The sequence below is a fragment of the Mobula birostris genome, chromosome 20 (assembly GCF_030028105.1).
Source record: "Mobula birostris isolate sMobBir1 chromosome 20, sMobBir1.hap1, whole genome shotgun sequence".
Lineage (NCBI taxonomy): Eukaryota > Metazoa > Chordata > Chondrichthyes > Myliobatiformes > Myliobatidae > Mobula > Mobula birostris.
This window is the reverse complement of record NC_092389.1, coordinates 34,667,489-34,693,282: the sequence shown is the minus strand read 5'-3', so window position 1 is coordinate 34,693,282 and position 25,794 is coordinate 34,667,489. Positions and strand designations below refer to the sequence as shown.

General features: G+C 41.9%; 1 protein-coding gene across 7 annotated transcripts in view; it reads left to right on the top strand.

Annotated features, from left to right (window-relative positions):
• The window catches only part of LOC140185133 (rho GTPase-activating protein 32-like), a 583,009-nt gene that overhangs the window by 65,858 nt on the left and 491,357 nt on the right, over positions 1–25,794 (top strand). Inside the window, exon 1 of one of the 7 annotated variants that reach the window (XM_072238467.1) lies at positions 20,879–20,900. The exons of the other annotated variants lie outside the window; for them this stretch is intronic. The gene's annotated coding sequence lies outside the window, so the exon portion shown is untranslated. Of the gene's footprint in view, positions 1–20,878; positions 20,901–25,794 lie in introns of those variants that run through there. 7 annotated transcript variants of the gene reach the window in all.

The window sequence follows — 25,794 nt, the reverse complement described above, 5'->3', positions numbered from 1 at the left end:
TCAAGTTCAAGATTGGTTACAAAGGTTGGTGGTGTTGTAGATAGTGTAGAGGATTGTCAAAGATTGCAGAGAGACATTGATAGGATGCAGAAGTGGGCTGACAAGTGGCAGATGGAGTTCAACCCTGAGAAGTGTGAGGTGGTACACTTTGAAAGGACAAACTCCAAGGCAGAGTACAAAGTAAATGGCAGGATACTTGGTAGTGTGGAGGAGCAGAGGGATCTGGGGGTACATGTCCACAGATCCCTGAAAATTGCCTCACAGGTAGGTAGGGTAGTTAAGAAAGCTTATGGGGTGTTAGCTTTCATAAGTCAAGGGATAGAATTTAAGAGTCGCGATGTAATGACACAGCTCTGTAAAACTCTGGTTAGGCCACAATTGGAGTACTGTGTCCAGTTCTGGTCGCCTCACTATAGGAAGGATGTGGAAGCATTGGAAAGGGTACAGAGGAGATTTACCAGGATGCTGCCTGGTTTAGAGAGTATGCATTATGATCAGAGATTAAGGGAGCTAGGGCTTTACTCTTTGGAGAGAAGGAGGATGAGAGGAGACATGATAGAGGTGTACAAGATAATAAGAGGAATAGATAGAGTGGATAACCAGCGCCTCTTCCCCAGGGCACCACTGCTCAATACAAGAGGACATGGCTTTAAGGTAAGGGGTGGGAAGTTCAAGGGGGATATCAGAGGAAGGTTTTTCACTCAGAGAGTGGTTGGTGCGTGGAATGCACTGCCTGAGTCAGTAGTGGAGGCAGATACACTCGTGAAGTTTAAGAGACTACTAGACAGGTATATGGAGGAATTTAAGGTGGGGGCTTATATGGGAGGCAGGGTTTAAGGGTGGGCACAATATTGTGGGCCGAAGTGCCTGTACTGTGCTGTACTGTTCTATGTTCAAGTTATTGCTGTACAGGGGGGGGGGGGGGGGTCACACCAGTTATTGAAAGCAAAGGTACACATACTTTTTCCAACAAATACATGTAATATTAGATCATTTTTCTCAATAAATAAATGTTCAAGTATAATATTTTTGTGTTATTTAATTGGGTTCTCTTTATCTTGTGTGAAGATCAGATCACATTTTAGGTCATATTTGTGCAGAAATGGAGAAAATTCTGCAAGGTTTTAAAACTTTAGCACCGCTGTTTGACAGTTGAGATTCCATTGTGGTTTTGCTCTGAAAGCTATTCTTCTCTGGGTGTTCGTCAGTGGAGTATAATGATTAATATTAAAAAGTGTGGCTCAACTTTATAGCAGAGTTCTGGTTATTGCATTTTTACCATTTTCTTGGGTTTTTCTGTGAATTTTAATTCAGAATAAATATGAAAAATCAAGCCTGATGACATGGACCTTGTCTTTTATACTTTTAGAAATATTTGTAGTATATGTGTGCACAGCACTTTAGGGAGCAGTGCTCCGGCTTTAGTAGTTGATGAACATTGCCATTTTGTTTCACATGCAGTAGAAAATGAGGTAAAAGTTATGATGGAACTGTTCCCCTAGCTTGAAATAGATTTTTTTCAGACGGAATGGGAAGCTCCAGGCTGGAGCTCGTTCTTCTTATTGGAAGTTAGTTCCAGATGTATACAACTAGAGAATGAGTAACATTTAACTAGTCGTCATCATCATACAGCATGAGAAAAAAAGGATGACTATCAAGGATCCATCTTTCTTTTCCAGCATTAGTTTGTGGTAATTCAATTGCTTGCCTCCATTCTTAAAATGTTGTTAGTTTGGCTTTACATCATCCTATTACAAACGTCCATGAAGAACTTCCTCTAATCCCCTCTAAATTTCCTACCCCTTAACCTAAACCGTTGTTGTCTGGCTTTATACACCTTTGGCATGAGGCCATCAATGTCTTGTCAGGGGTTGCCAACCTGTCGATTGCAATCGACTGGTCGATCTTTGAGACTTTCCCAGTAGATCCCGAAGAAAAATCAAAAATAAATACACAAATACTGTTGTAATGTGAGCATTATAAAAGTAAGTAATACTAATTAGGATAATAGTAATATAGCAATATTTTCGCTAAAAAGCTGTTTGTAAAGAGAGATTGTTTCCGGGTTGCGGGGGTTTCGTTCCGTTCTTTATGCCCAGTGCGCATGTGTGTAGTTCCCCCGCCATGCACTGCATTTTCAGCGTAGCCTGTGCTGCATCAAAGTGACCAATCAGATTAAGGATAAGAGTACAGACTGTTGCAAACATCAATATACGGCAGTGTCCCCAACCTCCGGGCCGCGAAGCATGCAGGGGTGCCACGGTAGTCGGGATGCACACAGCACATCTTTAAGAAAAAAAGCCGAAATAAACAAGCTAATTAATTAGGTGAATGTCGGCTCAGATCAGAGGCGATGTAATCGCCAATCGCTCGTGATCCCTTGATAGCATGGTGGAGGCTCCACGAAAGAAGGCGAAAACGTACAACTTCCATCCAGAATGGGAAGAGGAATTTCTATTTACCTTGGTGAAAGACAAGTATGTATGTATGTTGTGCCACCAAACACAAGCACTGACTAAAAGAGGGAATCTGGAGCGGCACCGCAACACCAAACCCCAGGAATTTAAAGACACCTACCCCCCAAAGAGCACAATTCATGCCTGGAAAGTTGAGGAGCTGAAATCGGGGTTGAAGGCCCAGCAATCATTTTTCACAAAACATGCTGCTCAAAATAAGGCTGCTATTGAAGCATCATTTTGTGTAAGTCACCTTTTGGCTGAACACAAGAAGCCTTTTACAGATGGCGATTTATTCAAGGAAGCAATGGCCATTACCGCAGAGACTGTTTTTAATGACTTTAAAAACAAAAACGGCATCATAACCACAATACATAATATACCGCTTGGCCCTGCAACAGTGACAAGGAGGGTAGAATCACTGTCAGAGGACGTGGATCGACTTGTCACTCTGTGAATATTTTTTTACTACAGTTTGATGAATCTCTGAATGTAATGCAAACAGCTCAGCTTGTTGTATTTGTCAGAATGGCTTTCCAGGATTTTACAACAAAGGAGGACTTCCTCACTCTTTTGCAATTAAAGGAAAGACCGAGAGGTGAGGATATTTACAATGAGTTTAAAAATATGTCCATGAAAATGACATCCCCATTCATAAACTGGTGGCAATTACTACTGATGGGGCCCCAGCAATGCGCTGTGTGCACGTTGGTTTTATAGCAATAAAAGTCAGTGCCTACCTCAGGTTAACTTATCTATGTGAAATTGCATTTTCACAGATGAAAATTATTAAATCTAAGTACAGGAGCTGACTTACTGACAGACACCTCACTAGGGTTGCCAACTTTCTCACTCCCAAATAAGGGACAAAAGTGGCAGTTAAATCCCGGGACATTTGTGTTCACCCCGAGAAAGACTACCATGATCATGAAGTCTTGCGCGGGCACCTGGATGCGCATGCGCGTACATGCCGATTTTTTTTTTAACCCCATGAATCTGTTTTGGCTTAATTTTCATTATTTCTGCTTTATATAGGCTGTGTATTTATCATATCATTCCTGCTTTTACTATATGTTACTGTTATTTTAGGTTTTATGTGTTATTTGGTATGATTTGGTGGGTTTTTTTGGGTCTGGGAACGCTCAATTTTTTTTCCATATAAATTAATGGTAATTGCTTCTTCGGCGTAAAGCATTTCGGCATGAAAGGTTTCATAGGAACGCTCTACCTTAGCGGGGGAAATACGGGACAGTTGGCAACTCTACACCTCACAGTGTGTCTCAGACTGGCTGTCTAGTTATGAGCCAAATTTCTGGTAACTAGCAGAAAGTATTCAGCCCCAGTCATCACACTGAGTGTAGCAGTCAATTTTTATTCATTTATTTTTCGTGTTGAAATAAAATTAAATAATGAAACTTAGAATTAAAGGTGTGAAGTATTGTAATATTCTTAAACACAGCTATGGCCTGTCTGATATGCTAGTTACAGTGTTTTCTTGTTTGAATTAATTTGAAAGTTTGACAAAAGTATTTTGTGTAGTTCAAATACAATTCGCCCAAATAAAAGGCCTCAAATTGGAAGTACAATCTGAGCTGTTTTTTTCTCTAAACGATTTAGTAGGTAGATCTTGCCTGTCACTGAGGTCAAAGTAGGGGATCTTGGGCTTAAAAAGGTTGGTGACCACTACCTTACTGCTTTGCACCAGACTCATTCACTCTCTCCAAAGTACTCCAATGCTGTGTGGAGTTTCAAGTTCTCTGTGACTGTGGGTTTCCTCCTCTGTCCCAAAGACATCATTTAGTAAATAATTGTCTACTTAGCTTCCCTAGTGTATGCAGATGAGTAGTAAGAATGGGTGGAGGTGAGGATGAGTTGATAGCACTGTGAGGCAAATATGAGATTTAATGTAGGATTAGTGCTAATGGATGTTGATAGTAACATAACAAAACATAATGAAACTTAAAACAGTACATTATTACTCTCTTCACTCACCAAAACCCACGTTCTGAGACTGCTGCATTCTGTGGACTCTGCATGACTTTATGCAATTGATCAACATATTATTTTTATTTTAAATTACCTAAATACTGATAACAATGTTTGTGATGTTACTAATTGGATTTTGATGAAAAATAACTATACCTTAGGCTGGTTATAGAATTTAAAGCATATTTTCGTAAGAAGCTATTGGAGCCTGGCTAACTTGCTCAAGCCTGATGGTGCATGATTACATGTGCCAGTTTTAGATCAGGTCTTTTTGAAAGTAGTTGCAAGTCCTTTGATTTTTAGGTTCTTTGCTTTCTTTGCTTCTGTTTTACTTAGAGTAAGGTCGATCCTTTGTGAAAACAATAATGTGAAATAATAAAAAGCTCCATAAACTGGTAATCCCGTTGACACCCTGCCTTGAATGCCTCTACAATTGGACCAAGAAGATCTTGTGTGACAGCTTGGTACAGGAACACCACTACCTCCTTTCAGTCTATTGGATTTCAGTATGCAGAATAGTTAAGCTGGTGCTTATCACTGGATATTAGTATTGTTTGTTATGACGAGACTGGAGGTAGCAATTGTCAAGACTTCTGAGTGATTGAACAGGTATTGATGCTGCTGTTCAGATACTTGGGTTCTGGGAGTGATGCCAAACCATGCTCTGGACATTCTGAGATCTGTTTATGTAATTTTATGTTTTCACATTGCTGTATAGTGGGCAGTCAGTTCCATCATGTGTAGAGGACTCTGCTAATGGGGAGACAGTCTTAAGGTGAGCAAACAAAGGAGGTGGCCCTGAGGAGAGTGCCTGCAGTAAAACTACTGAAAGCTTAACTAGTGGAACCTTGAGCTGGAGGAGCAGTTCAACCCTTGTCCCAGGTAATAAACCTCTGGCTCCTGGTGGAAAGTGCCACACTTGGATTGGTGCAATGAACCTGTTGCAGTTAGCAAATCTGATTAGGCATAAGTGCAATGAGACAGGTGTAGATCATGGATTGGTGCAGAAACAGAATCAGTAAGGTGGTGGTGGAATTAATGCAAGTGTGGGTGTCAAAGCAATCAAAACAGGCTTTGTTTAAGGGTTAGGCTGGATCTCTTGAAATTAATTTTTCTAATAACATCATGGATAAGGGACAGAAGATTTGATTAGAGCAGCTTTCTTCACTTAAGTAGTAATTGATTGTACTTTCTCCATGTCCTTGTACAGTACTTGTCCTTCAGTGGTCCTGTGCTGATCACCACTGGCATTCTTGTTGCTTGTTCTGAACTCTGAGAGGAGTACAGTGACTGCTGTAAAATGGCCATTTTCCCCCTACCTTCCATTGAGCTGAAACCACCAGCGAGAGAATTGACTGTTTAAAATCTGGCCCAGATAGCTTAACAGCTGAGCCCAGCAGCAGGAAACAAAGCCGGTGAGTGAGTACAATTTGGCTGTTGTTTTAAGGGTAGGTTAATGGGAGCTTATAGCTGAATCTAGACTATGGAATGTTTGTTGGACCTTAATGCCATGAAGGCAAAAGAATTGCAGGAGAGACATAATGACAATGGTCTGGATTTGAAAGATGTTCTTGGCAATGGGTGGAATTTCTAGTTGCCCAAAATACCATTGTTACTATCCAATTTAACCAGGTATCAAAGGTACACAGAATTGTTGAAATCCATAGTTGATTGTACGTTTGTAGATAGGTAGTCAGTTAGCACAAGAATGATATGTTAGATGTTCTATCTTTATCAGGTGAAATTAATCCCACTGAGGATCTATGTGTGACATTTTCATTTGTGGGAGCTGTATGAAATCTATTAATGGTAATGGGATTTAGAGTTGTCCTGTTAACAGAACCAGTATCTGTGCTGGCAGTCTGTTACAGCAGATTGCAGCCTTATCTTACTGCCAACTCTAAGTGATTCACAGTTCAGATTAGCAGTCATTCTGCAAAGATAGAAAAACATTTTGAAGATGGACTGTATTTCAGTAATGAATGTTGTTTTGGGCCTGAATGTGAAGGCTTGAATATTTGAAGTCCAAGTACTAACTGTAATGTTACAGAGGAAGTGAATGTGTTCTGAGAAAATCATAAAAAATTCTCCCGAGTTCTATCATAATCTAGCTGCAGGCAGAGACACTGCAGGATCCCCACATTTCTAGGTATTGGTGTAGATGACCATTTTGCATAGCAAGTCCATCCTAATCTACATTTATAGAGTATGATTATATTAAAAGGGTTATTTTTGGCACCTTTATGACCTTGTAACCTTTGATGTTTATCCCATTGTTTAAGATTTCAATTTTTTAAAATTGTAAATTACCTGAAGACACACCAAGTATAAATTGATATTTTTCTAGTAGTCAGTTGGTTAGTAATAGCAACATGTTAAATGTTAGCTATGATGCCAAGAGTCATCATTTCATTAAGCACCTCTGCTCCGTCTGCTGTATCAGCTAGAATTTCTTGATGACCAGCCATTTTAATTCCACTTCTCATTCCCATTCCAACATAATCTGTTCACGGCATCTTCTATTGCCAAATTGAGGCTAGACACAGATTGGCGGAACAGCACCTTTATATTTCACTTAGCTTCCAATCTGATGTGCAAATGTCGATTTCTCTAACTTCTGGTAACATCTCCCACCAGCCTCCACCCTATCTCTTTCCCCTCCCCTACCCTCTTAATCTACCCATCATTATCACATTCCTCCCTCCAGTTTCCATCCTCACCTTCACTTTATTCCATGGTCTGTTATCCTCTATTGATTCCATTTTTAGTCCTTTATCACTTCCCAGCTTCTTGAATCATTCCCACTCTTCCCTCCCTCATCTGGATCCACCTCTCACCGACCAGTAATTGTTGCCTCCCCCACCCTTTTATATTGACTGTCTCTCTTTCTTTCCAGTCTGAATGAAAGGTCACGGAATGCTGATTTTTCTTTCTCCCCCGCCCCCCCCGCACATTTCCCTCCAGTCTAACTGCTGAGTTCCTCCAGTTTTTTGTGTGCTGCTTCATATTTTCAGCGTCTTCAGTCTGTGACCTATTAACGTACTATTTATGTGTTTTTGGATAAACTTCCCCTCAGCATTTGCTGCAAAAGAAAAATCAGTCCCAGCTTCTCCAACCTCATAGCATGTCCCCCCTAATCGGGCATCGCCCTGGTAAACAGCCTCTGCAACTTCTCAAAGCCTCCATGTATTTCCTATGCTGAAGTAATCAGAACTGAATGCAATATTCTAAATGTGTCCTAGCTAGAGTTTTATAAAGCTTACAGCTGAGTTTTATAAGCACTGCACAGAATTAGTAGTGTGTGTTATCCTTCCTCTTACTGCTATTGTGGGTTAGGAGGTACAGAAGCCTGAAGTCTCATGTCAACTGGTTCAGGAACAGCTACTTTTGTACAAGAATGAGGTTCTTGAATTGACTTGTACAACCCTAATCCTACCCCGGCATCAGATGTTATTGACCACCTCTTGCACTATCATGAATTTGTCTTTTTTTTGCATTAATATCATGTCTTGTGTAATCTTTTTTATCTTGACTGTTTATAATTTGCACTTAATTTATTTCTAGTTTATGTATTGTGTGTTGTCTGAATCTATGTGCCCATGATACTGCACCTGACTACTTGTGCACTTGACAAACTCACCTCGACTCAAATATTAGACTGGCTTAATTTGTATCTGCTGGAGTTTAGAAGATTGAAAGTGGGTTTGATCGAAATACAAAATCCTGATGGGTCACAGAAACAAGCCCTTTGGCCCATCGAAACCATGTTATCAACTATCACTCAGACATTTACACAAAGCATTAATCTGATTTTTTAAAAATTATTCTCCATAAATTCTCCAGCTCCTTTCAGATTCTCCCACTCACCTACATATCAGGCAATTTACAATGACCAATTAACTACCAACCTTAGGGATGTGGGAGAACATCAGAGTACTTGGAATGAGGCATGTGGTCATGGGAAGAATGTGCAAACTCCACACCTGAGGTCAGGATTAAGCCCGTATATCTGGCACTGAGAGGCAGCAGTTCTGCAAACTGCATTAATGTTGCCGTAACAGAGTGGATGTGGAGAGGATGTTTCCTTTTGTATGAGAATCTAAAACAAAGGGTGGGGTCACTATTTAAAAATATGACATTCATTTAAAACCGATGAGGTGCAGATTTTACTTGCTGAGTTGTTTTGTAACTGAAGGCTAGTGGAAACATGCTCTTTAATTTTAAGCTAGTGGTAGATAAATACTTAATAAGCAGGGAGGGGCAAAGGTTATCACAGGTTGGCAGGAATATGTTGCTGAGCTTGCAATCAGGTCACTTGTGACATTACTCAATGGCAGCACAGGTTTGAGGGACAGAGTAGCCTTTGTGGTTCTTGAGTTGTTTGTTTGTATGATACCGGTGTAATTGATTTGACTATCTTACCTGTCACTAGGGTCTCCCTTTCTGTTATCTGCATCCAAGCCAGCATTGTATTTAATTTCCAGGGGAAATGTGACGTTGAGGGCACTAACTTAAGAGTTTTAATTAAAAAAAACCTCTGAAGTTTAAGTTGAAGAATGCCTTCTCCTCATCCTTCTGTATAGTTTTCTTCCTGATTACAATATATTAACCACTAATTCCATAAGAATATTTTTGTTTTGAGAACTTCAAACTGTAACACTACTTCATTCATAACTTCACTTTTCAGCGTATAATGTACCTAAAACTGTGCAATGGTTGTGTGTGCTTTACTTTCTGCTAAGCAACTAAATAATAATTCAAGGCCTCACTTATTTTCCTCTAGTGACAGAAGTATGTCTTTTGCCTGGTTGAAATACTGCATTTCCAAGGAGAATAAACTGCTATTTATGTAGCATCTGACAACCTCTTGACATCTCAAGCATTTTTCTGTCTGGGGAAGGATAATCACTGTTATTTTATGTGAACTAAACTTCCACAATAAAATCAGCTTTGTTTCAGCATATTTCTTGAAATACAGGTTTTCCCCGCCATCCGAAGGTAGAGCGTTCCTATGAAACGGCTCGTAAGCCGAAATGTCGTAAAGCGAAGAAGCAATTACCATTTATTTATATGGGAAAATTTTGTGAGCGTTCGCAGACCCAAAAATAACCTACCAAATCATGCCAAATAACACATAAAACCTAAAATAACTGTAAAATATAGTAAAAGCAGGAATGATATGATAAATACACAGCCTATATAAAGTAGAAATACTTTTCCACAATCATTACTGAACTGTTCTCCGGAGCGAAAATCTCACGCAAGCGCTCTTGGCAGAAACACTCTCTCCAGTTACCTTTAAACTATGAAGCTGCCAAATCATACTAAATAGCACATGAAAATACACAGCCGATATGAAGTACAAATAATGTATGTACAGTGTAGTATCACTTACGGGAATCGGGAAGGTAGCTTGCCCAGCACACTGATGGTGTGTTAGACTGAGTCATCGCAGGTTGAGTGGTGCAGTGGCCCCCACCCTCCAGGCCGCCGAGCGATACATTGCTGCGAAGCATGCAGGAATGCAGTGGTAGCCGGGAGGCACACAGCACATCTTTAAGAAAAAAGCCGAAATAAACAAGCTAATTAATTACGTGTCGGTGGCACCTAATTAATTAGCATGTTTATTTCGGCTTTTTCCTTAAAGATGGGCTGTGTGCCTCCTGGCTACCGTTGCATTCTCCACGAATCGGTATCTGTTGGTGGCCTGGGGGTTGGGGTGGTGGGACACTGGGGTGTCATCTCGTCATCATCTGTTTCCATTAGGGCAGGCAGGTCATCTTCTATCTCTGCCCGCCTTGATGTCGAAGGTCGAGGTTCGTCATCTGCTGTGGCTGATATGGAAGGCTTGCTTGACTGCTGAGCCTCGCGCATTTTTCTATCACACAGTTCTTTGTAAGGGCTCAAACCATCCTGCAAATATCTCCTAAACCGAAGTACCCTTTCAAAATTAAAGTCGTACTTTATCATTACTCATTTGGTTTCGATTGTTATCCTTTTTTCTTCCAATTGCATCAGCTCTTCATCTGTCAGTTCTTGGTCACGGGATGCCAAAACCTCTTCAACATCATCTTCGTCAGCTTCCATAAGTCAAACTCACGTTGTCCGTACTTCATTCACCATGAAGTTTAAGAGATTACTAGACAGGTATATGGAGGAATTTAAGGTGGGGGGTTATATGGGAGGCAGGGTCTGAGGGTCGGCACAACAATGCGGGCCGAAGGGCCTGTACTGTGCTGTACTGTTCTATGATCGAAACGCTTAATTATGTCTAGTTTTACGCTAAGTGTAACACCCTTACGAACTCTTTCAGGCTTTTCCGATACCTTAGAACTCATCTTGCAAACGGCTGCTCACAGGCATGTGTTTAAGCAATGCCGTTCTGAATCCGGGGGAGAGCGGCTGCTCAGGGTGTGTGCTGCCTTTTATTGTGCACTGATTTTTACACGCGCTGATTTTTTTATCGCGTGCTGCTTTTTTTTCGTAACAGTGAAAACACCTTCTGAAAGCGAAAACAGGGTACTAATGTAGGTCTTTCATAACAGTGAGGTTTCGTAAGGTGAACGTTCAGAAAGCGGGGGACACCTGTATACAAGAAATAATTTAAAATTCTTATCTGTGGAAGAATATTTGTCTCTGAAGATTGTAGATTTGAGCTAGCTCTTGGGTTTGAAGGCATAACCTAGAAGGCTATGTTACCAGAAATGCTATTTGTTAGATGACATGTTAAACTGAGATTTTGACAATCGTTCATTTACAAAAGATTATATATTGGGGCACGACTGCACAAGTGCATGGACGTCAGCCAGTGAGAACAGCGAGAAGAGCTTAAAAGGAGAGAGCTTTACAGAGTGGGTGTCCGAGGATCGAGCAACAGAGTAGGAAGGCTTTGGCTCAACAGCGCTTCAGTGATAACGGGTCGAGGCCAGGTAGGTTATCTGTGTAGAATACAGACAAGAATGTGTGTGGGGCCGGTGTTCTGTGCTCAGTGTCAGATGTGGGAGGTCAGGAAGACTCCCACCCTCCCGGTTGGTACATCTGCGCCAGAAGCGAGCTGCAGCTCCTTAGGGACCGTGTTAGGGAACTGGAGATGCAGCTCGATGATCTTCGTCTGGTTAGGGAAAGTGAGGAGGTGACAGAGAGGAGCTTTTGGCAGGTAGTCACACCAGGGCCCAGGGAGACAAAAGCAGGTAACAGTCAGGAGAGGGAAGGGCAGGAGTCAGGGGCTAGAGGGCACCCCTGTGGCTGTACCCCTTGACAATAAGTACTGCTGTTTGAGTACTGTTGGGGGTCATGGCTTACCTGGGGGAAGCAACAGTGGCCGTGCCTCTAACACAGTCTGGCCCTGTAGCTCAGAAGGGTAGGGAGAGGAAGAGGATGGCAGCAGTGATGGGGGACTCTATAGTTAGGAGGTCAGACAGGCGATTCTGTGGATGCAGGAAAGAAGCACGGATGGTAGTTTGCCTCCCAGGTGCCAGGGTTTGGGATGTTTCTGATGGCGTTCACGATATCCTGAAGTGGGAAGGAGAGCAGCCAGAGGTCGTGGTACATATTGGTACCAATGACATAGGTAGGAAAAGGGAGGAGGTCCTGAAAGCAGACCACAGGGAGCTAGGAAGGAAGTTGAGAAGCAGGACCACAAAGGTAGTCATCTCAGGATTACTGCCACGTAACAGTAAGTAAAGGATGAGGTAGAGGATAAATGCGTAGCTGAGGGATTGGAACTGGGGCAGGGATTCAGATTTCACTGGGACTTCTTTTGGAGCAGGCGTGACCTGTACAAAAAGGACGGGGATCCCAGGGGAACCAGTATTCTGGCGGGGAGGTTTGCTAAGGCTATTGGTGGGGGGTGGGAACCAAACTGAAGAAACGGAGGAAGAGGTGGTTGGCTCACAAACAGAGAAAGCTTGGAGATGGTGCAAGAGGGAGGATAGGCAAGTGATAGAGAAGGGACATGCTCAGACTGATGGTTTGAGGTGTGTCTATTTTAAATGCAAGGAGTATTATGAGCAAAGCGGGTGAGCTTAGAGCATGGACCAGTACTTGGAGCTATGATGTTGTGGCCATTGCAGAGACTTGGATGGCTCAGGGGTAGGCTTTAGATGTTTCAGAAAGAACAGGGAGGGAGGCAAAAGAGGTGGGTGCGTGGCACTGTTGATCAGAGATAGTGTCACGGCTGCAGAAAAGAAGGAAGATATGAAGGGATTGTTGATGGAGTCTCTGTGGGTGGAAGTTAGGAACAGGGAGGGGTCAATAACTCTACTGGATGTTTTTTATGGACCACCCAATAGTAACAGGGACATTGAGGAGCAGATAGGGAGACAGATCTGGAAGGGTGGAATAATAGAGTTATCGTGGTGGGAAATTTTAATTTCCCAAATATTGATTGGTATGTCCCTAGAGTGAGGGGTTTAGATGAGGTGGAGTTTGTTAGGTGTGTTCAGGAAGGTTTCCTGACACAATATGTAGATAAGCCTACAAGAGGAGAGGCTGTGCTGGATCTGGTATTGGGAAATAAACCTGCTCAGGTGTCAGATCTCTCCGTGGGAGAGCATTTTGGAGGTAGTGATCACAATTCTATTCCTTTACCATAGCATTGGAGAGGGATAGGATCAGATAAGTTAGGAAATTGTTTAATTGGAGTAAGGGGAAATATGAAGCTATCAGGCAGGAACTTTGAGGCATAAATTGGAAACAGATGTTCTCAGGGAAATGTATGGAAGAAATGTGGCAAATGTTCAGGGGATATTTGAGTGGCGTACTGCATAGCTATAGTCCAATGAGACCGGGAAAGGAACTGTGGTGTACAAAGGCTGTTGAAAATCTAGTCAAGGAAAGAGAAGCTTATGAAAGGTTCAAAAAGCTAGGTAATGATAGAGATCTGGAAGATTATAAGGCTAGCAGGAAGGAGTTTAAGAATAAAATTAGGAGAGCCAGAAGGGGCCATGAGAAGGCCTTGGCGAGTAGGATTAAAGAAAACCCCCAAGGCATTCTACAAGTATGTGAAGAGCAAGAGGATAAGATATGAGAGAATAGGACCAATCAAGTGTGACAGTGGAAAAGTGTGTCTGGAACCGGAGGAGATAACAGAGGTACTTAATGAGTACTTCAGTATTCACTACAGAAAAGGATCTTGGCGATCGTAGGGGTGACTTACAGTGGATTGAAAAGCTTGTGCATATAGACATTAAGAAAGATGATGTGCTGGAGCTTTTGGAAAGCATCAAGCTGGATAAGTCTCCGGGACCGAACGAGATGTACCCCAGGCTACTGTGGGAGGCAAGGGAGGAGATTACTGAGCCTCTGGCAATGATCTTTCCATCATCAATGAGGACGGGAGAGGTTCCGGAGGATTGGAGGATTGTGGATGTTGTTCCATTATTCAAGAAAAGGAGTAGAGATAACCCAGGAAATTATAGACTAGTGAGTCCTACTTCAGTGGTTGGTAAGTTGATGGAGAAGATCCTGAAAGGCAGGATTTATGAACATTTGGAGAGGCGTAATATGATTAGGAATAGTCAGCATGGCTTTGTGGAAGGCAGATCATACCTTACAAGCCTGATTGAGTTTTTGAGGATGTGACTAAACACATTGATGAAGATAGAGCAGCAGATTGAGTGTATATGGATTTCAGCAAGGCATTTGACAAGGTACCTCATGCAAGGCTTATTGAGAAAGTAAGGAGGTATGGGATCCAAGGGGACCTTGCATTGTGGATCCAGAACTGGCTTGTCCACAGAAGGCAAAGAGTGGTAGTAGATGGGTCATATTCTGCATGGAGGGTGGTGACCAGTGGTGCGCCTCAGGGATCTGTTCTGGGGCCCCTACTCTTCATGATTTTTATAAATGACTTGGATGAGGAAGTGGAGAGATAGGTTAGTAAATTTGCTGATGACACAAAGGTTGGAGGTGTTGTGGATCGTGTGGAGGGCTGTCAGAGGTTACAGCGGGACATTGATAGGATGCAAAACTGGGCAGAGAAGTGGCAGATAGAATTCAACCCAGTTAAGTGTGAAGTAGTGTATTTTGGTAGGTCAAATATGATGGCAGAATATAGTATTAATGGTAAGACTGTTGGCATTGTGGAGGATCAGAGGGATCTTGGGGTCCGAGTCCATAGGACACTCAAAGCTACTGCGCAGGTTGACTCTGTGGTTAAGAAAGCATACGGTGCATTGGCCTTCATCAATCATGGGATTGAGTTTAGGAGCCGAGGGATAATGTTGCAACTATATAGGACCCTGGTTAGACCCCACTTGGAGTACTGTACTCAGTTCTGGTCACCTCACTACAGGAAGGATGTGGAAACTAGAAAGGGTGCAGGGGAGATTTACAAGGATTGGGGAGCATGCCTTATGAGAATAGGTTAAATGAACTTGGCCTTTTCTCCTTGGAGTGACCGAGGATGAGAGGTGACCTGATGCAGGTATATAAGATGATGAGAGGCCTTAACCGTGTGGATAGTCAGAGGGTTTTTTCCCCAGCGCTGAAACGACTAGCATGAGAGGGCACAGTTTTAAGGTGCTTGAAAGTAGGTACAGTGGGAGATGTCAGGGGTAAGTTTTTTTTTTACACGGAGTGGTGAGTGTGTGGAATAGGCTGCCAGCGACGGTGGTGGAGGCAGATACAGCAGGGTCTTTTATGAGACTCCTGGACAGGTACATGGAGCTCAGAAAAATAGAGGGCTGTGGGTAACCCTAGGTGATTTCTAAGGTAAGGACATGTTCGGCACAGCTTTGTGGGCCAAAGGGCCTGTATTGTGCTGTAGGTTTTCTATGTTTCTGTGTAACAGTAATCATCCATATACTAATCTGTTTGTTAATCAAGTTGCTATTGGTTAATGTAAAATGACTGGTTTTGAAAATAATTGACCTGACTTTTATGAAAGACAAAAGACACTTAAGAGTCGTAGCTCTTGATCTCTTTACTGATGGTCGTTTAGAACCTAAGCATTGAAGCTAGCTGGTTTATTAATTGTTTCCCTATCTCCACCTACTGTAGTGGTGCTAATGCTTACAAATTTGAAATGCAAAATGTGTCAGAAACAGCAGATTCAGTTGAAGCCTTTGGGTTTGGTCCTTTTGGTTAAATTTGTGTATGGATCAGCATGCAGAAAAATAACTCCAATTTACAGACATAAACATAGAGTTTTACGGTAGATTGCTCATGAGGAAGCGATTGTGATCGGTTTATAAATTTTGTACTCAATATTACTACTGTTATAAATAGATATTATTGAGTTTCTGTTTTGGAACAGTTCTTGGTGCTGGAACATCAGAATGCTTTGTTCTTTCTTTTCTAATCTGTTTTGCAATTTAATAATATTCATCCAGCAATGGTAATTCATCTTAAATGAAAACATCAGCATGTCATCTGCAGCACCAGAGGACCCAGCTGGATCCTTGACTTCCTGACCAACAGACCGCAATCAGTAAGGATAGGCAGCAACACCTCTGCCATGATTATTCTCAACACAGGTGCTCCACAAGGTTGTTTCCTACTCCCTGTACACTTATGAGTGTGTCACCACATTCTGCTCTAATTCCATCTACAAGTTTGTTGATGATACCTCTGTAGCAGGCCATATCTCAAGTAACGTTGAATTGGAGTACAGGAAGAAGATAGTTTAGTAACGTGTCATGACAACAACCTTTTTTTCAGTGTCAGCGAAACAAAAGAGCTGGTCATTGACTTCAGGAATCTGGGTGGTGTACATGTCTATATCAGTGGTGTTGAGGTTGAGAGCTTCAAGTTTCTAGAAGTGAATATCAGCAGTAGCCTGTCCTGCTCCAACCATATTGATGTGATGGCCAAATAGCTTACCACTGCTTTTAGTTCTTAGGAAGCTAAAGAAATTTGGCACATCTGTCAACCCTTACCATTTATGCACCATAGAAAGCATCCCGTCTGGATGCATCATTGTTTGGTATGGCAACTGCTCTGCCTGTGACTGCAAGACACTACAGAGTTGTTGTTCTAGCTCATCACATCACATGAACCAGCCTGCCCTATATAGACTCCGTCTACACTTGCTGCCTCAGTGAAGCATCACAAAATACCCCGCCCACCCCGACATTCTCTCTTCTCCCCTATCGGTCCGAAGATACAAAATTCTGAAAACGTGCATCACCAGGCTTAAGGACATCGTCTACCTGCCATTATAAGACTGTTGAATGGTTCCCTAATATGATAAGATGCACTTTTGACTTTACAATCTACTTTTGATCTTGCACCTTATTGTTTTTCTGCACTGCATTTTCTCTGTAGTTGTTATACTTTATTCTGGATTGTTATTGTTTTGCCTTGTTCTACCTCAGTGCACTGTGTAATGATCTGATCTGTATGAACCAGTGTGTAATATAGGTTTTTCACTGTACCTTGGTACATGTGACAATAATAAATTCCTATTCCAGTTCTTATTCGTGATTTCTGTACTTGAGCTCTTAAATCCAAGAAAAAATGTAGTATACAGCATCTTTTGCTACAAGTCAATTGAAGGAAATCCCTCCAGTGCTGCCCTTGTATACTTGTAATTGTTCTCCATCCATTCCACGATCCTCACAAATAGATTCACCAGAAAACCAATCCCATGGTTAAGCAAGACTGTCATCGTTCCAACTTTTGCTTTAACCTTCCTTCCTCCAGTACTCCACTCATCCCTTTCGTGCTCTGGGATTGTGGATTTCTAGTCTATAGAATAAGCTGGGAACCATTCAACTTTTGCCTTCACTCCAGAAACACTGTCACTGCAACCTCAGTCATCAAGCTGCTGATACTTTCACCAGTCCATTTCTTTGACACTGCTGCATAGCACCACTTTCTGGCAGTCAGGATCCATGATGAGACCCAGGTCAACATATTCTGAGCCACCTTTCAATAATGACATCAAGGCTGAAATCCTTTGCTTTATGTTGAAGGGGTTGGGGGGTGGTTTTCGGACCCTTGTGATGAGGGGTTGCTCGGACTTCTGTCTGGGTGGTCTGCCTGTGTTGCTTTCAGACTGACAATTTTGCAGAAGTTAAGTTTTGTGAATTAGGTTCCACTTTTCTATCTTTGTAAGTTAGTCCTATAAATACTCTTAAGTTAGACAAAGGTTCAATATGACCTTGCAATCCTTGTTTCACCTGCACGATGTGGTAAAACTGTCTAAAAAAAAAGACGAGGAACTACCTTATTGTGCACAATCTCAGTTTGATGGCTTTTGCCTTTTAAGTTGACCAAAGGGTCTTTGTCTTAAAATACCACTGTTGCTGGGCATGTGACTATGGGAGTAGCTAAAACTTGTTTCCTGTTACATGACATAAATGATATAAAAACTCTGTCTCTGTACTTTGAGAGAGAGACACCACTGGTACGGTTCCCATGTGTGTCCGAGAAGTGCGCTTCTCTTTCCAGTAGTGAGCTACTAATAAAGAAACAGTTGCTTTATCTCCTGTAGTTCTGTGTGTTCTTGCATCGGGCAACAGGTGATAATTAGAAGTAAGGGCTTCACATGCTGTGCTAGCACAGCCTTTTGACCAACAGAGGAAAAGTGTACTTTGGCCTTCAAGTGCACTTTTCATCTTGGCATCATACTCACATTGTGTACCAAACAGCAGTGATTTTCACTGTCTTGGAAGACACCTAACTTAAAGTAGGAATATCAAAAGCACTAGACAAGCCACCAAGGCAAAATCTGCCAAATTCATAGACAGAGTAAGGGATCCACTATTGTGATAGTATCGGGTTCCCTGTCTGCAAAATTCTAAACTCAAATTTAAATTTTAAGCCCTATCTGATCTAGATATCCATGAATATCTTCTCTACAGGGAAGTTGTATTGTAACCACCTACTATTCAAGGATTAGCTTACTTTCCTGTCTCATCTCTATGGTGAGGTCTGGCTGCCAATAAACACTGGTTGAATGGTAGATTTCCTCCCTCCCTACCAAGGAAGAGATATTTCCAGCTAACAAAGTAGTTTAAACACAGTGACACATGTTAAGAACTAAATTTAAGCACATTTAAACTCAGAATATATGAATTATAAAAGATTTCCAAATTCCAAAGGTTTACAAACTACAAGGGATTTCCAAATGCACACACAATTTAACAAAGTAAGAGAACACAGAGTTGCAGGCGAATGCGTTGTCCATTGCAGAAACCGAAGGCTGAGGAATGAATTTTAGTTTTTCTTTTTGTCATTCTGTTATTCCTAACAATCCTTATGCTTCCTAATATTTATAATGTTTTGCTACCAGGTGACATCTTCTGCATGTGATGTTTTCCAGATATCTTTGCTGCAACAAAGTAATTTGTACAGGTGGTCTAAAAGCCTCTGAGGACAATAGTGCAACTAACAGCTGCAGTTGCCTGGATTAACGTAGGCCAGTGAACATAGCTCCATTGTCTTGTGCAGATGTAGATGCTAATGCAGATAAGTAACTTGTGGTCCTTTTACTTGGCAAACCACATCGCTTACTAGCCAGCCTAACTTTCCTTTTAACTTCAAACAGATTACTGCTTGCAATTTACATTAAGAACTGAAGACTGCTTCTCTACAACAAAGAGTTGAGCAAGGAGTATTTGTTAGAAGTTTAACTTTGTTGCAAACAACTCTAACCATTTGGGGAGGTCACACTACTGTAGTAGAAAGCAGACGTTAGCAGCAAGTTTCTTGGGCCTTGGAAAGTGGATATCGAACTCTCTATTAGCTTCCCCTCTTGGGTGAATATTCTCAATATCAGGGCTGTGATCATGATTTTATTATAATCCCAGTGTTCCACATTATCTGGCTTATTCTGGACTCCCAAAGCAAACACTTTTACTTTGAGCTCTTAACAAGCAATTTCCAAGTGGACCTTAAAAAAAAATGCATCACAAATGCTCTTAGTCTCCTTGGAAAAGCTGTAGCATTGTCACTGATTCTGGGAAGACTCTGCTCCTAATTTCTCCAGTTTGGTGGAGAAGTGTCCAAGTATGCAGTTATCGGAGCTTTTCTGACAGGTGTATGTGGTGACCAAGTTAGGAGAACATGCCACAGTTCAAACAACCACATTCTTAGCCTATCGAACTTCACTGGCTCTACCTGTGACAGAGTTTATTAAATCCTACTTTTGGATTATTAATCATTTCAGAGCCCACAGAGTTGTAGTCATCTTCAACACCACGTTTTTGGCCAAGAAAGCACAGGAATGTCTCCACTTCCTGATTACGGTGAGTAAATCTCTTCTGTTCCCCCCCCCCCCCCCCATTTTAACCAGTTTTTACAGGAGCACCATCAAAAGTGGCCTGACCAGATGCAATACCGTCTGGTACAGGAACTACAGGGATCATCAAAATCTCTCCTCCACCCATTAGAGATATTTGTCAGGAGTGCTGCATACACAAGGCCCTGAGCATTGTCAGTGATCCCTCCCATCCATCCAGACAATCTCTTTAAACCCCTACCATCAGGAAGAAGGTGCTTTAACATTGGCATAAAGACTGTTAGGACTGTTAGCATCTACAAATTTGCCGACTATACAACCATTGTTGGTAGAATCTCAGGTGGTGACGAGAGGGCGTACAGGAGTGAGATATGTCAACCACTGGAGTGATGCCGCAGCAACAACCTGGCACTCAACGTCAGTAAGATGAAAGAGCTGATTGTGGACTTCAGGAAGGGTAAGACGAAGGAACACATACCAATCCTCATAGAGGGATCAGAAGTGGAGAGAGTGAGCAGCTTTAAGTTCCTGGGTGTCAAGATCTCTGAGGATCTAACCTGGTCCCAACATACTGACGTAGTCATAAAGAAGGTAGGACCGCGGCTATACTTTATTAGGAGTTTGAAGCGATTTGGCACGTCAACAAATACTCTCAAAAACTTCTATAGTTGTACTGTGGAGAGCATTCTGATAGGCTGCATCACTGTCTGGTATGGAGGGGCTACTGCACAGAACTGAAAGCAGCTGCAGAAGATTGTAGATCTAGTCAGCTCCATCTTGGGCACTATCCTACAAAGTACCCAGGACATCTTCAAGGAGCGGTGTCTCAGGAAGGCAGCGTCCATTATTAAAGACCTCCAGCACCCAGGGCATGCCCTTTTCTCCCTGTTACCATCAGGTAGGAGGTACAGAAGTCTGAAGGCACACACTCAGTGATTCAGGAACAGCTTATTCCCCTCTGCCATCCGATTCCTAAATGGACATTGAAGCTTTGGCCACTACCTCACTTTTTTAATATACAGTATTTCTATTTTTGCACATTATTTAATAATCTATTCAATATACATAATTGATTTACTTTTTTATTACTATGTTTTAATTTATTTATTATTTTTTTCTCTCTCGCTCTCTGCTAGATTATGTATTGCATTGAACTGCTGCTGCTAAGTTAACAAATTTCACGTCACATGCCAATGATAATAAACCTGATTCTGATTCTTCTCCTAGGCCAAGAGACTATAGAACTTCCTGCCATCACCACATCTCATCACGTATGAGTCACCAGTAGCATTATACTATTTACTTTCTAACTTGTATATGCACATTATTTTGTTAATTTATTTGTGGTACTATTACTTTGTGTTGTGGATGAGTTATATACGTACAGTGTTGTGCACCTTGGTCCGGTGGAATGTTGTCTAGTTTGACGGTATACATGTATATGGTTCAATGACAATAAATTTGAACTTGAGGGACCTAGGAAAACTTATTCCCCTTAGTTGCTAGCCATGAAGCTACAAATACTAGCTTTAACCTTTTTGAGAAGTACTTGCACTTGGTACAGGATTATAATGATCTGTACACATGAACCCATCAACTGTTGCTGCTCTTTCACTGTTTAAATAATAGTACTGGGTTCCAGTGGACAGCCTACAGTTGCGTGAAAATATTTTGCCACAGCTTCAACAATGACATAGATCACTGAAGTTAATTCTGAAGCGCTTTCTGAATACAGAGGGAAAGTGGATGTCTTTATTGTTGATATAGCAGAGAGTAATGTGGGAAATACTACTGTGATTCTGCAGGCTTTAGTGGAGAGCCTACACTCTGGGTGACAGTGAGAATCTTAACTCTGCTTTGTAATTTTTAACTACACTGGAATGTAGTAACATAAAGTGTAGCCAGTATGTAAGTTTATTTAACAACATTATAGCACGATGATTCCCAAGGGGAACAATCATAAGGTGTTATTTGAATCACTTCCTCCACGCTTCCAAGCACTTGGTCCAATTGCTTATGGGATGTAAAATCTTGCATGCTTGCCTTTGTACAGCATCTGCCTGAATTTGATGATGAAAAATTGCCTCTGAGGAAAAATTCTACTTAAATATTTCCTTTGCACAGATTTGTGCTGAGGTCTTTACTATTGTTACAATATTGACTAAACCAGTATAGTCCTGCCAATGTTTGGTTTCTTAATTGTATAATTGCGCTGTCTTGATTGCTGATATTTCCACAAACATTTATATCAGTGTCACTGAAACCCTTTTTTCTTCAGAGAGAATGTTGCTTGTATCGGTTGCTGTTGTTGCCACATACATTCCACAGTCCAGATGTTCTGTGCTCACGGAACTAACATCCCTATTTCCTCTTGAATACTGCCAACAACAACTTGCACATATTTAATGTGCTGCTTAGCCACCCATTGATTTCAGTTACGTTTTGTCTCTGCCTTCTTCTCTTCCGCAATACTTGTGAACTTTGACTCCATGCACTGACCCACGACTACACTGTAATGCCCAAGTTGCTGTAATAAAAATCAGACTTTCTTTTGCATTTTCTTATGTCTATTACAAATGTAGCTGAGATGGTAACTATAGAGCTCTCTGTTGGTTACAGTATTTCTAGGTGAAACTAACTTCTTGAATTTTTAAACTGTGGCTGTCTTTGTTCAGTGCAGAATTCACCAATATTTCAGTGATTGGGTAGCATCACTCAAATTATTGAATATTCAAGTGGAATATAGAACAGTACATCACAGAAACAGTCCCTTCAGCTCATTACACCAGCACTGACTATAATGACTATTTAAATTAATCCCATGTATCTGTATGTGGTCTGTGTCCTTCTGATCCTTCATGAATCTGTCGAAGTCAGTGTTTCCCAATTTTTTTAGCCCAACGCCCCCTTAAAGCACCTTTATATTTGCCAATGCACCTCTTGAGCACAATATACTGAATATACATTTTGAGCTAGTCATCGTTTGATTTTCCATTGATATTTGTGTTTCTCTTTTTTTCAAAAGAGAGTCTTTTTATAAACTTTCTGTTTTTGATAAACCATATATATGCCATTAGCAATGCCTCGTTGTCTTGAACACTATCTCAAATTCTGTTTTTTTATAGCTCTGTGCATAGTTGGTACTCAATGGAATTGATTTTAAAATACTGGTCTCCATTTTGAGAACAGTGGTCAGCACTTCTGATACAGCAGGCATTATTAATCATTCACCAATTGTATGAGCTTTTCCACACTTAGCTATCATTTTGGAAATGTTATAAGAAGCAATGAAACCGCTATCAAGGTCATTTTAGCTTTCTTGGCAAATGACTTGAGTGTGCAATGCTTTTCAAATGCTTCTTTCATCTTCTGCAACTAAGTAATACCATAAATGGCCTTCTCAGGGTGTTGGGTGAATGTGGAAGATTGCACGGCATATTTGAAGCAGGAGAAAGTATCAACACTTCGAGCTCAGCTAAAATTGTTGCTCATTGCTTTTAGTGGGAAGCTGGTGTGAGGAAAATGTTCTCTTTGGTCAGTTGCCATTGGCTAAGCATTGTGGCTGGCTAGACCAACTGTCCTGAGCAAGGCACTACTCTGAGCAAAGGCCAAAATTATTATGTTTGATGTCAGGCTCAACCATATACTGTATGTCCCTGTCATTTGTGACTTTCATTGTAATTTGCTCCATCGTTGTGCTCTATTGGGAGTCAGGTCAGGGCATTGCCTTGCTACTGGTACCACGTAGCCCAGTACTACCTGTCTCAGGTCGAGTTGTCGGCGACTCAACCGGCACACCCCCTGGTGCACTTCGGTTAACCAGGGAGGAGGGTGTGCAACCCAAAGCCACAGGTCCCAAAGAGAAGGTAGACTGGAAGGCATTCTCATCACAACCTATTCTTCAAGCCCAGTACACAGTGGAGGTGAGAAATCGCTTCAGCCTACTGGAAAGGGGGTAGGAAGAGACTGCCACCTACCGCTATCAATGGCTCATAGACGCACACACAGATGCAACAAAGAGTTTGCCTACTGTGAAGCGAATCAAGAAGAGCCAGATCTCGAAACATCCTGACGTCGTCGCAGCAAGAAATGTGGTCAATGCTTGTCATGCTGAACTTAGAAGGAGCAAAACAGAAGAGCTAAGAGTCAAGTTCAAGACAGCAAAGAAGAATCTCTTTGCCACCTACGACCGACTGAAGGAAAAGGAACTAGCTGAGAGGATTAGAGAGGCAGAGGCTGTTAATGAAGACAAGCAGCATGGAGAAGCATGGCGCCTAGTCAATGAGATCAGTAGACGGAAGAGGTTCCCATCAGGTCAAATAAGTGGTAAAACAGCAGAGGACCGTGTCCTGACATGGTTTACCCACTTTAGAACCTGCTGGGAAGCCCTCCAACGATCACAGAAGAAGAAGAAGAAGAGGACATACCCACGATACTAACACAAGTCGACATCGATGATGGCCCATTCACCATTGAGGAACTGAAGACAGATAACTGCGGCGGTATCAGATTGACTTGCATCTTAACAAAGCTATACAATCGGATCATCTTGAACAGGATTCGCACCGCCATTGACCCTAAGCTAAGGTTCAATCAGAATGGTTTTTGGCAGAAGCGCATAATAGTAATGCAAATACTTGCTCTCCGTAGAATCATCGAGGAAGTCAGAAAGAACAACCTACCAGCCATGCTTGCTTACATCGATTTTCGCAAAGCTTTTGACTCTATTCACTGAGGTAAAATGCTGAAGACCAGACAGAGAAACAGCAGTGTTCGAGCTCCTAGCTGGTGTGCTGCAAGGAGACACTCTGGCACCCTACATCTTTATAATTGTCCTTGATTACCCTCTGCGTCAAGCTACCAAAGATCATGACAAGCTTGGTTTTACCATAAAACCGGGACGAACCAAAGGGGTCAGACCATTTACGCTCACAGATCTCGATTTTGCAGATGACATTGTCCTGCTCTATGACTAGATGGAGGAAGCACAGCAGCTACTGACAAAAGTGGAAATTGAGTGCAATAAAGTTGGACTTTACCTAAACGCTAAAAAGATAGAGCACATGGCATTTAACTGCGACAAAGGTACTCTCAAGACCGTAAAGAATGATACCATTAAGAAAGACTTTGACTACAAGTACCTTGGGTCAAGAATGATGAGTTCGGAGAAGGACATAAAGATATGGGAGGTGCCGGAGTGGAGAGCTATGAACAACATGAAGGAAATCTGGAAGTCGAACCTGACCAGAGGGCTTAAAAAGAGGATTTTCATAGCAGTCCTAGAGTCCATTCTCATGTATGGATGCGAGACGTGGGCACTCATCAAGGCTATGCGAAAGTCTCTAGATGGTTGCTATACACGAATGCTCCAGATGGATCTTGACATGAGTTGGCAACAGCACATGACGAATGTTGAACTCTGTAACGACCTACCGATGCTCACCACTAAAATCGAGGTGAGAAGATTGCAACTAGCGGGGCACTGTCTACACCACCCCGAGCTACCTGTCAGCCTAGTCATCATATGGGAGCCCAAGCACGGGAGGATGAACCCTGGATGCCTTCTCAAGACTATGGTCAACACGCTCCTAGAAGACAGCGGCGCGGCTAATGTAGATGAACTGAACACACTGATGAGGGAGGGGGAGAAGTGGAGAGTCTGTCATTGTGCCTGACACCGGCCCCCTAGGCCTGAGTCGACGTAGTAGTAGTAGTAGTTGTGGTGGGATATTGAATATAGTGCCACAAGTAACTACAGATGCTAGAACTTGGAGCAACAAACAATCTGCTGGAAGAACTTCAGAAGTTAGCTGCTTGATCCCTGAGTTTTTCCAGCAGAATGTTTATTGAACCTGGTGTCTCTCATGTAAATCAGTTGAGGGAATGGCTGGACTCTATGTCTAAAGGAGCGAAGCCACCCCACTTAGATTATTTTGGTCACTGCCAAGTAATGCACTTTGATAACCCACCTCTGCAGTGATAATGTAGTTTGTCTCCTGAATATGAACATGTACCTTTGATATAGCTTCCGGACATTATCAACTATCTTTCTGTCAGTGTAAGATTTATAGTCATTGGGGCAGTGCAATCATAATAAATTTGTGCCAGCAGATGTGTCTAGCAAGCTATTTCAAACACACAGCAAGATGAATATTCTAATCTCTG